At 41.5% G+C, this 19477-nt stretch overlaps 1 protein-coding gene across 1 annotated transcript in view; it reads right to left on the reverse strand.

Moving 5' to 3' along the window:
* The window catches only part of ARHGEF37 (Rho guanine nucleotide exchange factor 37), a 280710-nt gene extending 261580 nt beyond the window's left edge, over window positions 1-19130 (reverse strand). The window contains exon 1 of the mRNA XM_069244612.1: window positions 19032-19130. The gene's annotated coding sequence lies outside the window, so the exon portion shown is untranslated. The remainder of the gene's footprint in view (window positions 1-19031) is intronic.
* Between the last annotated feature and the right edge of the window lie 347 nt (window positions 19131-19477).

The following is a 19477-nucleotide window of genomic DNA, read 5'->3' on the forward strand; positions in this document are numbered from 1 at the left end:
TTTAATTCATAGGGGGACGTGTTAGAGGTTCGATTGAACTTTTGACTACACTTAGAGTGGTTCCACCATAAATCCCAATTACAACACAATATCTTCAACAACATCAATCAAAGACATCAAAATTGTTCTGGAGTCAGAAATCTTCACGCACCATGACCCTTTTGGCCATGAATAACAACACCTTTATGTAAAAGTTAGAATGTTTAATTCCCCATATTAACAATGATAATGTCACATAAATTAGTCTCAAAATCAAATGGTATACATACAAGAACAACACTGGTTGAAACAAATCTTTAAAGTATCTCAATTTAGCTAACGCATTGATCACTAAGCATTCGAGAGACACAGTACAAATCAATAGCAAAAATAACAGCACAATAGAAAAATCATATATCTAGATTCAGCAACTGAGCAACATCAATTGTTATTAATAGCAACCTATTAGCATTTCAGAGTTTCCCTTACTAACCTTCTGATTAGAATAGCATGTTTGGACTTCATGCAAAAAATTTAGTCAACATAAATTTGGAAAACATCTAATTAGGGTTCTATCAAAATAGCGGTTGGTACCTAGAAACAAAAGACAAACTTACAACAAGAACAATAACATTTTGTTATACCTCTCCTCATATGGATCAGCAAGCTGCGATTATCTTCATCAGTTGGACATCAGTTCGGCCAGCATCAGCAACGGGCTGTGGAATGGAATGGTTCAGAAATAGGGGCGCTAAGCTATTCAAACCATTAGAAAGCCATATCTAAGGGATCAGCATACAGCATCAGGAGTCTAAGCAATAAAGGTAAAGATAGAATCCTCCACGGAGGAAATCAGAGTAAGAATGAGCTCTCTTCTCTCTGTGCAGCCGGGCTAAGGTAAAATCACCTAAAGAACCTTCCACATTGTGATTGGTTAGGAAATCGTACTTTTACAATTGGTCCAATAGGGATTAATTTCCCAATCTAAGATATAACTAAACTGTCTTTCACATGTTGATGATTGGCTCCTCTTCTCCTGTTCCCACCGTCAGGCTTTTCAGGTAACATTTTTTGTATCCATCCGTGCTTCAGTCAGTGCATCCATTGTTAGCTCCTGGGAACATCGCTGTCTCACACATCAAATTATACAATGTATCGATGTCTAATACAAGACATTCTAGCAAGCAGTTCTCGTGAGAAAGTTAAAGACACCTGCTAACGTTTGGTCAACGCAGTGAAAATAATACATGAATTGATTTCTCTAGACATACATTCCCACAATATTATTTAAAACAGTACAACTTAATATAAGGCTGTGTAAAACTAGGTCCAATCCTTGCTAACTTAAGACCTATAATTATTAAGGCAAATATATAAAGTGAAATCATTAATATACCACATTACTACAATAACCTAAACATAGGCGCTTCAATTAATATTAATAGGCCTTTAATAAGGACACTTCATGATTAATGACGGCCACTTAAAAGGGCACACTTTCCATGTCGCACATTATTTTCTATGTTAGTCAAATTCTATGCAGATTCGTAATCCAAAATACATAAAAATAATTAGTAATAAATTCAGCGTTCACACCAGTGCTTTAAAAAAATAAAATATATGTGAGTGAAGGGCTATTGAGAGATGATGGGCACTTTTGCCGGATGGTAGTGAGGGAATCCAAGGAGGACATAATGGGGGGGGGGTGCCAATAATTATTCAGGCATGGGGCACCACCAGCACTAAAGCTGGCCCTGAATATGCTTATCTGCTATTAGCATCTGTTATAGTTTCGGGGTACAGCTTGCTTTAAGGTATGTCGTATTTTCAGATCTCTAAGAGGGAACTGGGGCAAAGGACACTTAAAAATATTCGCCTGGTCAGCATGCTGTGTACAGAAAAATGCAGACTTTTCATAGCCGTCTTCAAAGCGCTGAACCCTGAAAGATGCAACTTCCACATTTAACAACTACTGGCCGCATTACTCACTTTAATCTTTGGAGATATTATGTAGAAATCAACTCTCCTGACCTTCTTTTATTAAAGCAAAGAGTCCTTACTAGTTCTATATGCAGGACTTAAGTGCAAAGGTTTGTGCTTTGCAGTGAAATAAATAATGAGTGTCATAATTAACCATTTTGTTGATACTCATTTTTATTGATCTTGAGTAGTGAAAAGCTAACTTCATTGTTCTAGGATTCAAACCTGTGACATTTAAGCCGAACACAGACTTTAGCAGTAGGTGCATTCACCCACTCAGCTGTCTTACCCATTTCTGACTAATCAAATATGTTTTCACACCTTTTAAGGAGTCAACATCGAAGGTCATTTATGTTATTGCGTACATTTAAGCACAGTGGGCAGTTTCTATCTAATGTGTGTTAACTACTCTGATTGGAAGTAATGGAGTTAATGTGAGAAAAGCACTTCAAGAACTTTTTGGATGATGTAGAGAAGGGAAATATGACCAAACCTACTAAGGACATTTATCTTGATTTACCCACCATTTGGATTCTGGAAAAAACACAACTTGCAACTCAGTGAGGTGATTTATCCAGTCACCTTCCAATGTGGTCTAAAGTATATCAGAATGGCTTGAAGAGCATAGAAAGCAAAGCAAGATCTAAACAGAAAAGCATGAAATGCCTCACTTGTTACTTTTTAGAATAGAGACTTAGGGCCAGATGTAAAAAGATTTTTTCTTTTCGCAAACGGCCCACAAGAAAAAAGCATTTCTCAAAGTACAAACCCAATCTTGCAATTCAGTAAACTATCTACCAACTCACAACAAAGGTTTGCGAGTCGCAATTAGGAAGGGACGTCCCTTCCTAACTACGAGCGACAGTGGTATGTATGATTTTTTTCTGACCATGACTGTGGTCGCAAAACAATTGCAGTTTACATCAATTTCAAATAGGTATTAACTCATTTGCAAATGGGAAGAATTCCCCAAGGACCCCTTCCCTTTGTGAATGGAGGCAAAGATATTTTTTCAGAGCAGAAAGTGGTCCCACAGACCACTGCCTACTCTGAAGAAATGAAAAGAAAACTTTTCACTTTTTTTTTTTTTAAATGCATCCCATTTTTCTTTAAGGAAAAAGTGCTTTATTAAAAAAGCAGTGACAGACATGGTAGTCTGCTGTCTCCAGCAGGCCACCATCCCTTGTGACCAACCTTATAAATATTGATAAGGTAGGTAATTTGCAACCCTATTGGGAATCGCAAACAGTGTATTTAACACAGTTGTACATTTTGTTTTGCGACTCGCTATTTGCGATTCCCAACGAATCGAAAATTGCAAGTTGCAAAACAAAAGGTTGTACATCTGGCCCAAACTTTAGAGAATTTGCATTGCCTAATCAGAGAAAAGCTCTGAATCTAAATCCGTTCTCCTAAATAGAGAACAGAGGTCTAAACAATGAGATCCCATGGAACCATATAAACGCCATGAAATTTGGTTTAAACTGCTTCATGTCATTTCTTCCTTAGTCCGCAATAGTTCCCTATCATTTCTGTTTTTCAGTTCATACAGTTTTAGACATAGGGGGAAGTCACACTGAGGTCTATATTGAAAGATAATGATTAAAAAGTGCACCCTGGCATATCAAAAAACAATATCTTAGCCAGATATATTGGTAATCTATCTGCAGCTTCCGAGTCATTATCATCTGACCTATCAATCAAGGAATATTTGTAATACATAGAATAGAATTGTATGTTTAAGGGTCTCAAGATACTCATTTTTGAAGTGTAACAAATTGGAAATGCATATTTTTCTAAAGATACTTGATCATGACTCTAGTGGTTTAGTAGGTTCTTTTCTTCGACCAAGAGGTCTTCATTTACAAAATCCATAGGCAGCCACCATGCTTGTCTAAGACTACCATATTACATACCCGCTACTCGTCCTCAATGTGTGACATGTTATGTCACAGGCAGTGTCATGACACTTTACATGCAACACAAAATGCTTCTATGTAAGTAGAAGCATGTCCCCTCTCCTTTGACCACCACTGTGAGGAAGGAAAGATGCAAATGACTGAAACTTCATTCCTTTCACAAAGAATGTGGAGGTGCTCAAAATGCACTAAATACAACGCTTAGACATCTCTTGACAAGCTTGTCACAATGCTCTCTACATTCAACGTAGGACTACAGGGAGATGTATTCTCTCCTTCCCTGCGAGGTCTTTTACTCTTGAGTGTAATGTGAATTCTAATAATCAGGCATGAAATTATTTCATTGTATCCATTTTTTCACTTAAAAAACAGTGTTGGGAAAGTGTTTTCAGTGTGACACCACCACCATCACTTATCAAATGTTGCCGTGCAATGATCTACATGGTTGTTGATAAGTAGCAATGATGTATATTTTTGTATACTCCATAGAAAAAAATTAAGGGCCATATTTATACTTTTTGACGCAAAACTGCGCTAACGCAGTTTTGCGTCAAAAAAAAAGCACCGGCTAACGCCATTCTGAAGCGCCATGCGGGCGCCGTATTTATTGAATGACGTTAGCCAGCGTTAGCCGCCGGCGCTGTCTGGTGTGCGTTAAAAAAAATGACGTACACCAGGCAGCGCCGGCGTAGGGGAAAATGGAGCTTGGGCGCCAAAAAATGGGGCAAGTCAGGCTGAGGCAAAATTTGCGCCGCAACCCGATTTGCGCCATTTTTTTTTTACTCCCAACCCCCATTGACATGACTCCTGTCTTAGCAAAGACAGGAGTCATGCCCCCTTGCCCAATGGCCATGCCCAGGGGACTTCTGTCCCCTGGGCATGGTCATTGGGCATAGTGGCATGTAGGGGGGCACAAATCAGGCCCCCCATGCCACAAAAAAAAAAAAAAAATAATACTTATCTGAACTTACCTTAATGTCCCTGGGATGGGTCCCTCCAGCCTTGGGTGTCCTCCTGGGGTGGGCAAGGGTGACATGGGATGTCCCTGGGGGCATGGGAGGGCACCTCTGGGCTCCTTCCGAGCCCACAGGTCCCTTAACGCCTGCCTTTTCCAGGCGCTAAAAAACGGCGCAAAAGCGGCCGTACGTCATTTTTTTTGACCCGCCCACTCCCGGCCGGGAATTTTGCCCGGGAGTGTAAATACGGCGCACATGCCTCGGAGTCAATTTTTTAGACGGGAACGCCTACCTTGCATATAATTAACGCAAAGTAGGTGTCCACGCTAAAAAATGACGCAAACTCCATGGACTTTGGCGCTAGACGCGTCTAACGCCAAAGTATAAATATGGAGTTAGTTTTGCGTCGGAATTGCGTCAAAAAAAACTACGCAATTCCGGCGCAAACAGAGTATAAATATGCCCCTAAAGATCAGACACTGAGCGAGTATCTTTGCATGCTTTTGTTTGTGTTACTTTTTTGGTTTGTCAACTGGAAACAAAGAACAGTAAATATGAGACTCATGGGGATCGATGGAAGCCTCCTGACCCTTTAGGGCATTAACAAGGTTGGACATGCTGTCTAAGATGGTGAGATACTAATTTCCCTTAACCATCGATAATTATTTCTTTTGTCTGAAAAAACTAAAGACACTTTAATATTGACATTTGTTTCAAGACAATTTTATTTCCTGTAAAACAGGTATCCGAGATCCCTAGCGCAAAATATTAAATGTGCCCATTTGAGTGGTTAAACCCATCCTGACAAAACTAATATAACATGTAGAACCTGATGATAAAGCATGCCACTAATTGTGGGTGAGAGCTATAGCTTTCAACCACCAACAGTTGTGGCCTACGCATAATATTATTGTAAGCCTCCCCAGGGGTTGCAGAAATTTAGCTACACTGTTATGTGATGATAGTGTGGAGAAAGCCAATTGACTGTCAGAGGACACAAGCAAACACATAGCCATTACTTGAGAAGTTCCATTATCATGGGCATTTTTTACAGTCCTGGATTTTCATGCGACTACCTGATGCATTCTGGGTGTTATAGTCTTTAGTTTGATTCCATCGTACAAGTTAGACCAACACACCTGCTATCCATAGGACTGGAAACATTGTTCATGGCATGGAGTGAGCTGTTCTGAGCTTCCACATGGTCATGAACAGCAATTATGAATGGCCATGGGTAGCGGCAGCACTTTGGCAACCCTAACAATGCTCTTTGCCAATGTTGGTCTCAGGAGCAAGAGGCCTCAGAAGGAACAGAAAGCAAAAACGACTCAGTGCAATTCATACCACACTTTGGTGTGTATTCCTGGCTTTAAGTGCTTTGTCCCAGAATTACTGACAAGTGTTCCTAAACGGTAGCCCAGCACCCACTGGCTCATTTATGTTATTGACTAATGTAGATTATACGCCCTTCTCACATAACAGTACTGTACATTTTGTTTTCTAGTGTTTGGAGAAAATCTAAACTTTTTCTAAATCTTTCCTAATGGAAAAGCATATACTACAATTTCCCATACACATCATGTAAATCCTCAAACGTTTGTTTCATGTTTTCTTTTTATAGGTGTCTACCAATATCCTGTCCTGATGATGACCCCAGTGAATTCATCCGAGTAGGGGGGGCGAAACGTCAACTTGTTCATTGTGACCATTCCTTATATACAATGCAGGATACATGACTCCTGTTCTATTGTGTTGCTGGACTTCAATCCCAGGGTCCAATAAGCCAAGCGAGTGTGGGCTTCCGGTGCATTGCAGACGTTTGTTTACTTTGTATATTTTTTGTATATTGTATATAATTGTATTACATCACGATTCACTAAACATCGCTTGTTCACTGCACTGTCAAATTGGAGAACCTTTTGCAATTTTTCTAATTTGCAATCCATAGTATTTTTGCAATGAGTCATATGCCATTCTTGCCTGAAAGGTATGTGTTTACCTAGGTGTCAGGTCAATTTTACTTCCGAGATTCATCATTAGGAATTTAGCTTATTGTTTTTCCCAGTAGAATATTTTGTTTGAATGATATTTGTACCCTTGTTCTAGGGGTTACAGGCTGCCCCCTTGTTTTGTCTGGGTTTTTTGTAAGCACAATTTATCAAAACATAGAATGAATGAGGCATCTTCAATATAATTTAGTACTTTGCCCAGACAATCTACAGTCCACAATAGAGCCATAAGATTCAAGCTGTCCACAGGAGCAAACTCCACACATTAATGTAAGGCCGAATGGTGAAAGACTGGCTTGTCAATTCTTTTAGGTGCGTCTAATTTTGCTCAGGGAATGAACTAGGACAACACAGCTGACTTTCAAATTCCAAAGAAATCTTTGTTCAGAACCTGCATCATTCTAAGACACAGCCCGAAAAGATCATTCAGAATTGGCCAAAATATTTGAACAATTGTCTGCATTCAGCTTTAAACTACTGTCCTCTCTGAAATGCTCAGCACCAAGTGTAGGCCTTGGACAAGTTTCCTGGTTCACAGAGCGAGGTGTGCAGAAAACCCAATGAAACGTAGAATACTAGCTTAGAAGGATGCTTATCCATACTGCCTATGAAGCCCTCCCTAGCTCTGCAGGGTACACCTAACACACTCTTGCGTGGCTCAGCTCTGAAGAGTTTGGTGCACTCACAGAAAGAGGGAGAGCTTCCTGCATAAGCTGCAATGCAGACTATCGGCCTGATTTAGATCCTGGTGGAGAGGATCCCATCAGCCGTATTACGATCCCATATCAGCCTATGGAGATCGTAATACAGCGGACGGGATATCCGTCACATTTGTAATGGAGTAACCCGTCTGCCAAACTCTAAATCAGGCCCTAAGTCATTCAACACCAACAAAAGCCTCATCCACTGTCACGCCAACAAATAACATCCCAGGGCATAAGCACACACTTGAATCCAAGTGACTTTAAGGTTCTGCAAAAGATTTTAGTTGGTTAGAGTGTGTTGTGAGAGAACATGGAGCTGTACTTAAAGTGCGTAAACCAGGTAATAAACTGCAAAAGGAGAGTGTCAAGCATCACAGTATCACGTCTTCTGACTCATGATAGATGGTTTTTCGAGTTACCCAGCTAACAACTTTCACTAGGTGACAAACATTACCATCCCATTCACGAAATTTACCCAAAGTATGCCTACCTAAAACTGGAGACGCTTGCGGTGCAGCATGTGCAGCACATGCTGAACCTGTTCAAGGCAGGGTGCATCACAGAAGATGACGACATCACTTCATTTGAATCACACAAATTCCCCTCAGAAGGACGGGTACAAACACAATGATTTTTCCATTCTCACTGTCTCTTTGGAACGTCAGAAAAGTCAAGTTATTGTTGTGGTAAACAGCAAGGCCAGATTTCCAATGAAGTGTTAATCTTAGCTGATTAGCAGCGATATGCCAATATTTGTATTGAAAGGCAACCTGGTTAACATGTGGTTGTGTAAAAGAAAAAAATGCAAGTCAAGAGCTAAATCTTATTTTTATTTTTACAAGTCTCCAAAGTGGCACTTATGGATACCAGCAGGCATGCTTCGCTTTTCAAGCGACAGAAAGCTACATTGTGGTCTTTGCAGTTTTCTGTTAACACTTTAATTAAGGACTCAAGAGACAAGAACACAGAGTTATGTTGGCTAGAGTAACAGAATTGGCAGAAGGTATTAACACATGACATGGAGCCACTTGTCAGTAAAAAAACAAATAGAAAGTCTTCTGGCCTGATAGAAAATCTGGGCGTCCCCAAGAGCCACGGGAGTCAGATTTCTAAACCACTGATGCTAGAACTGAGTTCAGTGCACCAACGCTGAATTAGAAGGCCACTTAGACCGCAGCCCCAACACGATCAGTGATCCAATCAAGAGATGTATATACCACGTGACCACTGATTTTATCTCATATTTACAAAACAATTCAGGGTTTGAAGACAGTAAGCTTCTCTGAGTCTAAAGTAACGGAGTAAAATGTATCAGCTCGATCCACATATTGACATTAAATGCCGATTTTTGTAAACAATAACCTTACACTTTAAGGGGCCATTTTGTAATGGCCATGCCCATTAATACAAACAGAAAGTATGTCAGCACACAGTGTTGTTGACCATGATGATATCAGCATTTTTGCACGTGCTCAGGAACTATACACTTTCTAACAGCAATAAAAGAAATGCTAATCAAAGTCAAGCAAAGAAAACAGACTGCTTAAATGAGAGCTATTGCAGTTTCCATAACAAGTCCATGTCATAAATTGCTTGTATAGTTATAAGGACTTACGTGTAATTGTAATATAAATGGTTGTTAATTAAATTACCGAAGTAGGCAAATATATCTGACATTGTTATATAGCTGACTATATGTTAAATACAGCACTTGGAAAACCCCAAAACGTACACTCAAGTCATAATTTACCTCAAGCACGCGTGAAATGACAAGGTTAATGTCTTATTTCCCCGATGGCATTAGCATCAATGTGTTAGGCTCCAGCAAGGTCCCCACCAGAATGAGACTTCAACAAAAGAAGCACTGATGGCACTTTAAGTGAGACATTTGTGTCAGGCCCACTTGGAACTGAAAGTTAAGATTCCTCCCTCATCTCCTGCCGTTGCTGTTCTGAAACCAGAGCAAAGAAAGTGTGAGTGTTGCTGAATGTGTCCCAATGTAGGCAAACCACACTGAGACACAATTGGCACATTTCACTGGCGCCTATGTGAATCCCAGATTCAGCTCAACAACCGCTGCCTATCCAGGTCCTCTCTTTTCCAGCACTGTCTGGTTGCAAATAAAAGATTGAAATGGGGAGACCAAAAGATGAAAAAAAATGAATACCAAGAAAACAAATTAGAGGAGTGGCTGAAGAGGCAGAACAGAGTGTGGGTGCAAGGTTGAAATTTGTTGCCACAGGCTGGGTCGTTATACCATGTAGGGCAACCTGGGAGTGCCCGTCAGATCTAACTGATCAGTGTATGGGCTAGTGTTCTGTCTGCTTGTGGGCCTGTTTTATGGTCTGGTGGGCCAGGTTTTACTGTTGATGTCCCTGACATGGCCACAAATATTGCCTGCAGTAGGCACAAATGCATGCAGTCTCCCATACCTTGCAAAACACATATACTGCATGTCTTTACAAGTTTAAAACGTCCCTGTTTTGCAAATGTGGGGCACTTATTTAGCTGTCTGGTTCGCTAATAGGAGCACTTGAATTTGGTGCCTGAGGCAATTTTTTGTTCTTGTTTGAGCACCTCCTCTTCCTTCCTCTTGTCACAGCTTCTAAGCACTCTCTAACTGGTTGTGTGGGTTGTTCCCCTATTATGAGATGCATAGATTGGAGAAGCGTATTGGTTGCAGTACCATCTATTAGTGCTGAGTTTCGGCATCATGCATGAGGGATAGTTTTTCATGCTTCTTATACAAACCTGTGAATGCTGTAGTCTGCAAATCACTCATTTTTTTATTGTTTTTCTGAATTCTAAATGATTTAAATGATCGTTGGTGGTCCGTATTCTCTCAGGAGCTTATAAAATAACCTACAAGTCTGAACTGAGGAGCTTCTGCCTATGCATGTTTTTTTTTTAAACTATCACACTAGACCAGACCACATTTTCACTAGAGAGCATAAAATGATGTATTTTCAAGAACTCAGGGTAAAACATAATCTCTTTCATGGAGAACTGTAGAACCATCTGACTGCAACATTACATCAGTAAACCGACAGCAGATGCTGTAGGTAGCTTAGACCTGCAAGAGTTGGCCATAAGATATGGCAAGCTAATTGAGATAACATCTTGTCCAAAGATTCAAAAACTTATAATTAAGGAAATGTAAACTTGTTCTCAAAGAATAGACGTGATTGCGAAATAAACGGGGTGTCAAATATCAGAAAAGGACTGGTGGATATGCACACCAAAAGTAAGTGCTGACATGGTGCATCGTTATTTCAACAGAAACTTATTCAAATAACATACTGGGGGCCTCATTTATAAGCCCTTTGTGCCACCGCTGCATCATTTTTCTTTAAGCAGCGGTAGCGCTAGCAGTGCCCTACACTGGTCCATATTTACAAACTGACACATTGGGCCCAATGCGTCAGTTTGTAAAGCCGTGCATCACATTATACCTGTGCCATGTATAATGTATGCAGGGTAGGCGTTCCCACGGGAAAAGCCACACAGAACTGACACAGTGAAATTTACAACTCACTGCATCATTCTGCGACTTTACTGCACCAAATATGTTACCACCTGTTCAGAGCAGGCATAAAGTTGACGCAGGGCTTTTTCCTATGGGAGACTCCTCGCATTGCTGGAGTTGCGCCAGTTTAACAATGCTACTTCAGTATGCGTGAGTTTAGCGTCAACAGATGCGTCATAATTACTGATGCATCTGTGAAAACAAGCACCATGGAGCTCTGTATTGTACATACAGTGCATCCATGGCACATCCATGGCGTTGTTAGGGGATGTGCGGGACGTGCAAGAAATCTGACACATCAATAGCGATGCATCAAATTCTTGAGTATGAGGCCCTGGACCCCACAGATGACAGGACACCTAAGCTGACATTACTGGATGTGCATGGACCATGATGCAGACTATTTTTACAAGTGTCCAGAGATGTTGGATTGGTAGTGAAAAAACAATATTAGATCTAATATTGTCCTCAACAGTAGCAATGCTGCAAGGGAATACTTTCTCAAGATAATGAAAGACATAGCCAATCAAATATAGCCGTAGACATACCTAATCAAATGTAGCTTCAGAAATGTCTTATGCTGACGAAAAATATCAATCTAAAAAATTAGAAGCCCTGCAAATTGATACATAGCCAATTTAAAAGTCTAATATTGCACAAATGAAGAAACTTTTATTCACAATATGAGGTCAATAAGGATTTTTTTTAACTATATGATTATTAACCAACTTAGTTGTTGTTCTTTTTGTTAACTATTAGTGATCTAGAATGATTGCTTCTCTTCTGCCTATTATACCCAGCTTTTAAATTATGTTCATTAGATAATCATATATGTTATGCAACAACGTTTGTGTATTATTAATGATTTGATATTACCATTGAGAATATATGTGTTCCTTCTATTTAATGGCCCTTGTGTATGTAATGGGTTTATATTTTAAGAAAAAATTTCAACTTTAAAAAAATCCACTAATTGCTTCCTCTTCAAAACAGCCAAATCTGTCATCAATCTGATGTAGCAACATACTAGTTCTAGAGCAATCCACTTTTCACACCTTTCGAGAAAAATCAATAATTTTGCCATTTGTATACTGCATTACCTAAGGCGATAATTACCCATCTCCACCCACCAGTATATGTCTGGGTGGCTATTTATCAAAAAACAGAGCAGCACACAAGCTACTTATACTGCCTTTTGAAGCCATCGACAACACAACTCCCTCTAATCACTTTCATGCCACTATTCCACCTGCCCTCGACTGCTCGGCCACTGGGAACTTCTCTGCCATGAAATCCCCATGTGCCTCAATGAAGTTGTAATGGCTTTAGGTATTGTAACCACTTGACTGCAGTGCCTTCCACACTCATAAGGAAGACCCCATCACCCTTCTGGAATTCAATAGTACCCTCAACATCCAGTTACTACAAAGAGAACCTGTCCACTGTGTCGCCACATTTACAGCCGGGTCCTTCTACATCAGCTCGTCTTTTGTAAATAAGTATGTATCAAGAAAATGATTGAAGTTTCTGGTTGCAAATTATGTACTGTGTTGCTTTGTCCTCAACATTGCAGCCGTCATAATGTAAACAAATTATACATGGAATGCTTTAATCATTTCACAAACATAATATCTCTAGGTCTGGGGTAGTGTCCAACACTTGCCCCTAACCCCCCTCCCTAATTCCCCCCCATCCCCACATGTGTCCCCACAGGGGCCACCCCCTCCTGGGGATACCATTCCGGGGCATTCATAATGGAGGGCTAAGGGCTCTGATGTCTGTGTTTCTACTTTCTGGACCTGAGGATGATCCACAGTCAGCCTGTCTCTCTTTTTCAGTGCACCCTTTCCTCTGATTTGCTTGCCTGCAGCCACAGGATAAGGATCCGCAACCAAACGCTCAGATTTAAGCAACCACGTCCTTGCAACTTGTTCCTGAATCTCTACTTATTGGGATGATGGCAAAGAACAAACACTATGCAAGTTGCATCGCCCAATCACATGATCTCTCCATCTCAGGGTCTTGGAAGTAGGTGTGTACCGGCAGAAATATTATTTTCTGTAAATAGTAATGCACTTCAGTAGCTGCATGCTCATTTATATATGGTAACCAAGACAAACGATCCTCCCCATGAACTAGAAGTAACCATTTTGAAGGCCCTCCGTGTGCCAGCAAGGGGAAGCGATTAGCGAGGGAGTTGTCATCAAAGTCCTTCCAGTGACAAAAAACGAGACTCTGTTTTCCAAAGAGCCACACGTGTTTGGCAGGCAGACTGCAACAGAGGCAATACCGTATCCTTTGTGGGTTTGTGGGCCTGTGGAACCTGTTACTAGGTGGTAAATCTGCTCGTGAAGGTGTACGTGGCTGATGTAATAACGGCATTAATCCTCAGATGACCTACCCGGCTTAGCGATTGCCTCCCAACCTATTTAAGAAAAGCCTTGCCACTCGTAAGGACTTAGGTCCACAGCTGTATGCAGGAGCTTTGCAAATCTGTGTTTTTATTTCCCCCTCAAGAGTTCCCATGCTTGTTTTCACACAGTGGCTCAGGTGCTAGCTCTGTATGATTGTGTGTCAAATTCTAGGTGGTGATTGGATGGGCACCCGAAATACCTCTAGTTTAATCATGAGAGAGTAGCGCTGATGAGACTACCTAGTTATTGTCACACTATTGTGCATGGGTTCATGCAGTGACTCATAAATGGGCTAACAACCCAACCTCATGCATCTGGAAATATTGGCATGATGAATTATTGCGATACCTTGGCTCCTCTCTAGGAGGCTGGCCCCGGGAAAAGACTCCACTTTCACTGGAGCCAACTGTTGCGTTCGGAGGGAACATAATAGTAGTTGTAGAGATGCCTGCCATGTGACTGGAATACCCACTCAGCAAATCCAAGCTGTTTTGTCCGGGTAGGTTGCCTGCAACAATCTCCCATTGCCTTCTGGCTTCGATAGATTCCTCACATTTAAAATATGTCTCCTTGCTGATTGGAAGCTATGCCATGGTTTCTCTCCCGTAAAATCAAAAGTACTGGGTGTCTTCAGTCAGAAATTTGAGGATCCACACCTCAAAGACATGTGTGGATACGAAGGATGCCTTCTCTGTGTTGGTGTTGCTGGGTGCCTTTTTACCACACGTTCCAACTAAGGTTGAATACTGTGCCTGTGTGCCTACCTAAAGTGCCTGCCCATGCGCCAACCAGAAGAACTCCTCAGTAAGAGGAGGGCATCAGTTCCAACCCTTTCCTGCCATGTGGGCTGTCTTCATATCCCGTACCCTTTTAGCATTAAGGTTCAGCATCTATTGGAACATGTACAGCATTTACGCATGACAAACTGTAATTGTCACGTTTCCTGGAAACTAGGAGGCAGATCTACTAATATTTTACACAACATAGAGCAGCAAAGCAACTTGCTTTGCTGCATTGCTTTAAAGGGAGGGATCAGAATTACACCATATTTACAAATATATGGTGCATTTCTGCTAGCTCCTTGCACTGCCACTCTGTGTGCTGGCTAGAGCCAGTGCAGGCACCCTTGCGCCATGTTGGAAGGGGGCCTGCATTAAGAGCAAGGTTGTTTTTTGTGTCGGTAGAGACACTCTTCTGCACAAAAAAATGTTCAAGGTGCTTTCCGTTTTCTATGTGTGGCGTGGAACGCTTGTAGACCTTTATCTACAATAAGTCCAAGCCAAATTCATATCAAGAAGACTCTTTGTCACTGCGAGGACATCTTTTACTCCATAATTACCAAAAACAGAATTCAATCTACTATTAAAGAAATCACTGTGAACTTCAGAGGACTGCGGTCCATGTAATGTTCCCACGCCCTGCTGCCTTGTGTCTCCTGGCACTGGTCCATTGACTAAATATCTGCAGTAAACAGTAGTATTGATTAACATGAAGCCTAAGGGATTCTTAGACATCTGGTCACCAAGTAAGTCTAATGCTTGGTGAAGTTTGGTCCAAAAGCTGACAAAGCCCTAATCAATTAATAGACCCTGGCCGCCATCATGGTTAGATTAGACTATGCTGCCTTAAAATTGCGTGTGGTCATGACTAAACACCTTGCACAGGAGAGATGTCAGGTTTTTACTCTTTATCAACATTTTAATTTCTCTCTTAACCGGTGTGTAAATAAAAGACATAATTATTGTGAAGTTACATTTAACCAGGGAACCCAACAGTGGCTGAGACCTTGGGTAAAGTTGACATTTCAGTACCCTAAAATGGCGGTGGGATCATCATCAGGACTCTTAAAATAAATTAGCCCTAGACAGGAAAAACAAGAACAGCGGTCGTCAGGCAACAGAACTCAACTTGAGGCTCCCTGGCAAAAAGACCAGGGCTGCGGCTCCGCTCAGGTTCGAGGATCACATCAAGTTAAAGGGCTGTTACCCCACGACTGCAGTGCTTGTTCTCTCTGCCTTGGGCTCACTTATTTTAAGAGTCCTGATAATAATTCCACAACTGTTTTAGGGGATCGAAACGTTGACTATTACTATGGACCCCCTTTTAAGATTGTACATATAAATGGGCTGTGCTGTTCTTGTTTTGTGATATACATTTTTGATCACTAATTCTCACATGTATGTATCAGGTTTATGACAGCACCGTGCAAGTTTCTCGCTATACACCCACTGCGCCTTCAATAATTAAATTCTTATTTTTTTTAATACAAAATGATAAAAGAAAACTTTGGGTACATTTGAATTGTTTGTAATATTATTGTCAGTAGGGCCAGTGTTTCTATATACATAATTATTGTGAAAGCAAAACCAATGGCTAGATATTCGCAATTTTCAGTTTCACTGATCATCAGAGGTACCACGTAAGAATCAAGGATGTTAAGGAAGCCTAGGCTAATCGCTGCAGCCTTCTCTCAGGTTTTCTGGGCATGGACCGAGAATAGACCATTACACCTCTGACACTGCCCAATGTACATTACAAACAACAGGATCTGGAGGAAAAAGGCCAACTGCTGATCAAAGGAGAGCCAAGCCAGACCCTATTGTCTGAATGTAATGTGAGATAACTTCTGCATCCAGGTAATGACATTCTAGGGACACTTCATAAAGGGGGGTCAGCCAAATCTCATTTGCATCATTAGCAACTTTTCAAAGTAAGCCACGCCATGCCATCTGATGACATCACTCACTAGCTTGGTCCATAGGTGGAGGGAACTGTGAACAACGTATAAAGCATGAGTTAAATTCGGGTGCTGACTGAAATTGACCTGGGTGTGGAAAAATGGTACAATGGCCATGTTATTAACTCTGCAACCTGGTGACCCAGGGTTCAATTTGCCACTTGCCACAGTGTGTGATTCTTGGAAATTGCAGATCAGAAATGTCCAATGTCCAATTAGAAAGCTGTAAGTAGATGTCCCCCATTCCCCAAACTTGTTAAATTCAGGATTTCTTGAAATTGGCTACTTTCAAGGACTAACAACAGGACATTGACACTTGGGGGCATATTTATAATGCCCTAGCGACACCTTGCACCACATTTACGTAATTGCTTTTGACGTTAATGTGGTCCAACAAGGCCGAAATCCCCATGCCTTATTTACTGGGTGGTACAATGCATGCATTGCGCCACTATGTAACCCTTTACGCTACATTATGCCTGTGCCAGACATAATGTATGTCTGGGGGGCATTACCATGTTAGAGGAGCCAGAAAAATGGCATAAGGAAATCTGTGAGATTTCCTTATGCCATTTTTTTATGGCACTTTTAACGTCTGCTCTTGGGGCCTTCCATTCTTTAGAATTAGGCCCTATGTACTCTGCAGGAGTAGTGCTAATATTTTGGCACTACTCCTGCAGAGTACATCATTAGCGTCATGAAAAATGATGCTAATGCCCCCTACCCTGCGTCATGGTGCGCTGTATTTTAAATACGGTGCAAACTTGGTGGCGGTAGGGGGTTGCTAAAGGGCGCAGAGAAAGTGGCACTGCACTCGGTGTAGAGCCACTATCCATAAATCTGACCCTTAGTGCCACCATTGGCATCCTGACAATTCGTGTCTCGTCCCACAAACAATACCTAATGAACGGTGGTGTAGCATCAGTTTGCACTCAGAGCTAAAGGGCCGTTAACATGCTGAGGCCTACATCATTCAGGCACAGCAGAACAGGATGACTAATAGAACTTACAGTGATTGCAGGACCCAATCAAGAAGAAATCCAGACACAAGGAGACTAATCTTCAAGAATAAACCAGGATTTCTTGAGGTCCTTAACCTGAGAAGAATTTTTGCCTTGCAAAGCTTTTCCAAGAGTGTCAAAGCCTTCAGAATGTCAACACTTATCCAAAAGACTTGCATTTATTAAATGTTTACTCGAAAGCCTCCAGGGCCTGATTGATCAGTGTGGTGGACTCTGGAGACTTCCCGAGAGCTGGTGTCTTTGGCCTCAAGGCAGGGTCAGGGGCTGAGTCAGTCGCATATCAGTTCCGGTCAACCAGTCAGTCAGAGCCACCTTCTGTCAGAAGTTTTCCTATTTCATTGCAGACCTTGTTACTAGCTTAAACCGAGAGGTTCCTGTTGTTACAGTATCAGTAACGCATATTTTTGAAAAGCACTTTGGGCGATGATGTCAGGTTTGTGAACGTCTTGTGGAGCTTTAGTTCCCCTTTAGATGAAGTGACTTGAGGAGAAATTATCAGAGAATCAGTGTTTGCAAGAGAAAGAAGAAAACACATCTAAATGCCATAGCACCTTTGACTTTGGTACTGAGTCCAGGGATGGACACATATCATAATAGTTCATGGTTTAAACCATCTCCATCGAGGTGAGACCCACGAATCTAGAAGAGCTAGCACTGGGTGAAAGCAGTGCTTAATTTGTAAATAAAAAGGTGCCTCAAAGCTCCCCTCTTAAACACGCGGCAGCTGCAATTAAAATTGCGAGCACATAATACTGAGGCAGCCTAATCCTGAAGCCACCTCGGCCCCCTTCAGTCCATTTATAGCCACTTCCTGCCCCTTCAGCTTACTCTTGCAGCTTCCTGCCTTCCCCCTTTCCGACGCTTTTTCGTTTTTCTCTTCCTCCGTCTTTCCCAAGTGTTTTTTGCTCACACTAAATGCTTGAGACAGAAAATTAAGCGCCGGCCCTCAGAAATAAGTGCCGGTGCTCCGCACAGGAAACAACAAGCACAAACTAAGCAGAGGGTGGAAGGGCGTGTGATGTAAAAATGCAAATTCATTGAGGGAATAACAAGAGGTTACATTTTCCTTGCAAGAGCACCCCCATATTTATAGAATGGAGTAGCTATCAGTAGTGCTGCAGGCGAAGGGACACTGGGACAAAGAAGGACGAGTGACCTACGCACTGCACCCTAACTATGGCTGCTATTTACTAGAGAAATAACATGTCCCAATTTAATTGGAAGGGCATCCCAAGGACAGTAGGTGGCAGAACGAAACTAACTTGACATGTATACAGTACGTGCTGCAGTTCCACAAATATGAGTTGCTGTTATAACCTCAAAAAGTAAGTTCTGTTTTATCAATTTCAGAATTAAGAACGGCTGAGTGAACCTGCTATTAGAATATATCAAGTGCAGCTACACTCAGGTCTCAGAAGAGGGCGCTCACCACCCAGCTCCGTCTGTGGCTTACCCTGGCATTGAAGAGCTCTTGAAGGTTCGCAATTACTTTAGAAAATGTTATTCAGAAGAAGGCGAAGAGGATTATTGAGGGAACAACCTTCCAGTGGAAGCAGACAATATGTCATTATTTTTTGAGCTAGAGGGCAGAAATAGAACAATGGAATAGGGAAAACTGGAAACAGTTGCAGCGAATGAGCAGTCTGTTTGGATAAAAAAGCCAGTACCCCCTCCCTCATAACTGTGTTTAAAAAAAATATAATTTATACTATATCGTTGTCAGAGCTTAGCCTTCCTGCATCATCTTTCAATAACATTTTCAGATAAGAGAGACCTAGTCCCTACCTTCATCCGGAACAACGCTGTCCCGTCACGCAGAGCCACTCATGGAAACAACATGGCGCCGCGTTGTTGTTCACCTTTGCTGTCTAAGGTGTCCAGGAGCCAAAATGTTTCTAACTCTCAGCCTGCTATTATTTACCAATGCGCTGATAGGTTAGTGATTGGAGGCTGTTCATGCAATTGTTGGAAGGAATGTTTACGTAATGAGTATTTTAAGAATGTGGCCGCAGCTCTGGTTTGGTGACACACCCGCGTAAAAAGGCAAATGTTGCTGATTAAGGAATTGTGTGCACATGAGTGTACCTGGTGAGGCTGCAGATTAAAAGAAGATTTCGCGGAGTAGCTATACAATTTATCCGGCAGCTAGAGAACTACTGCACCAGTGCTTATTTTAAACCGGTCTTTGCAGGTGAGCCCACAGGCGCTCATTTTTTGGGAAAACCCTTTAT

Source organism: Pleurodeles waltl, chromosome 7 (genome assembly GCF_031143425.1).
Source record: "Pleurodeles waltl isolate 20211129_DDA chromosome 7, aPleWal1.hap1.20221129, whole genome shotgun sequence".
NCBI classification, from domain to species: Eukaryota; Metazoa; Chordata; class Amphibia; order Caudata; family Salamandridae; genus Pleurodeles; species Pleurodeles waltl.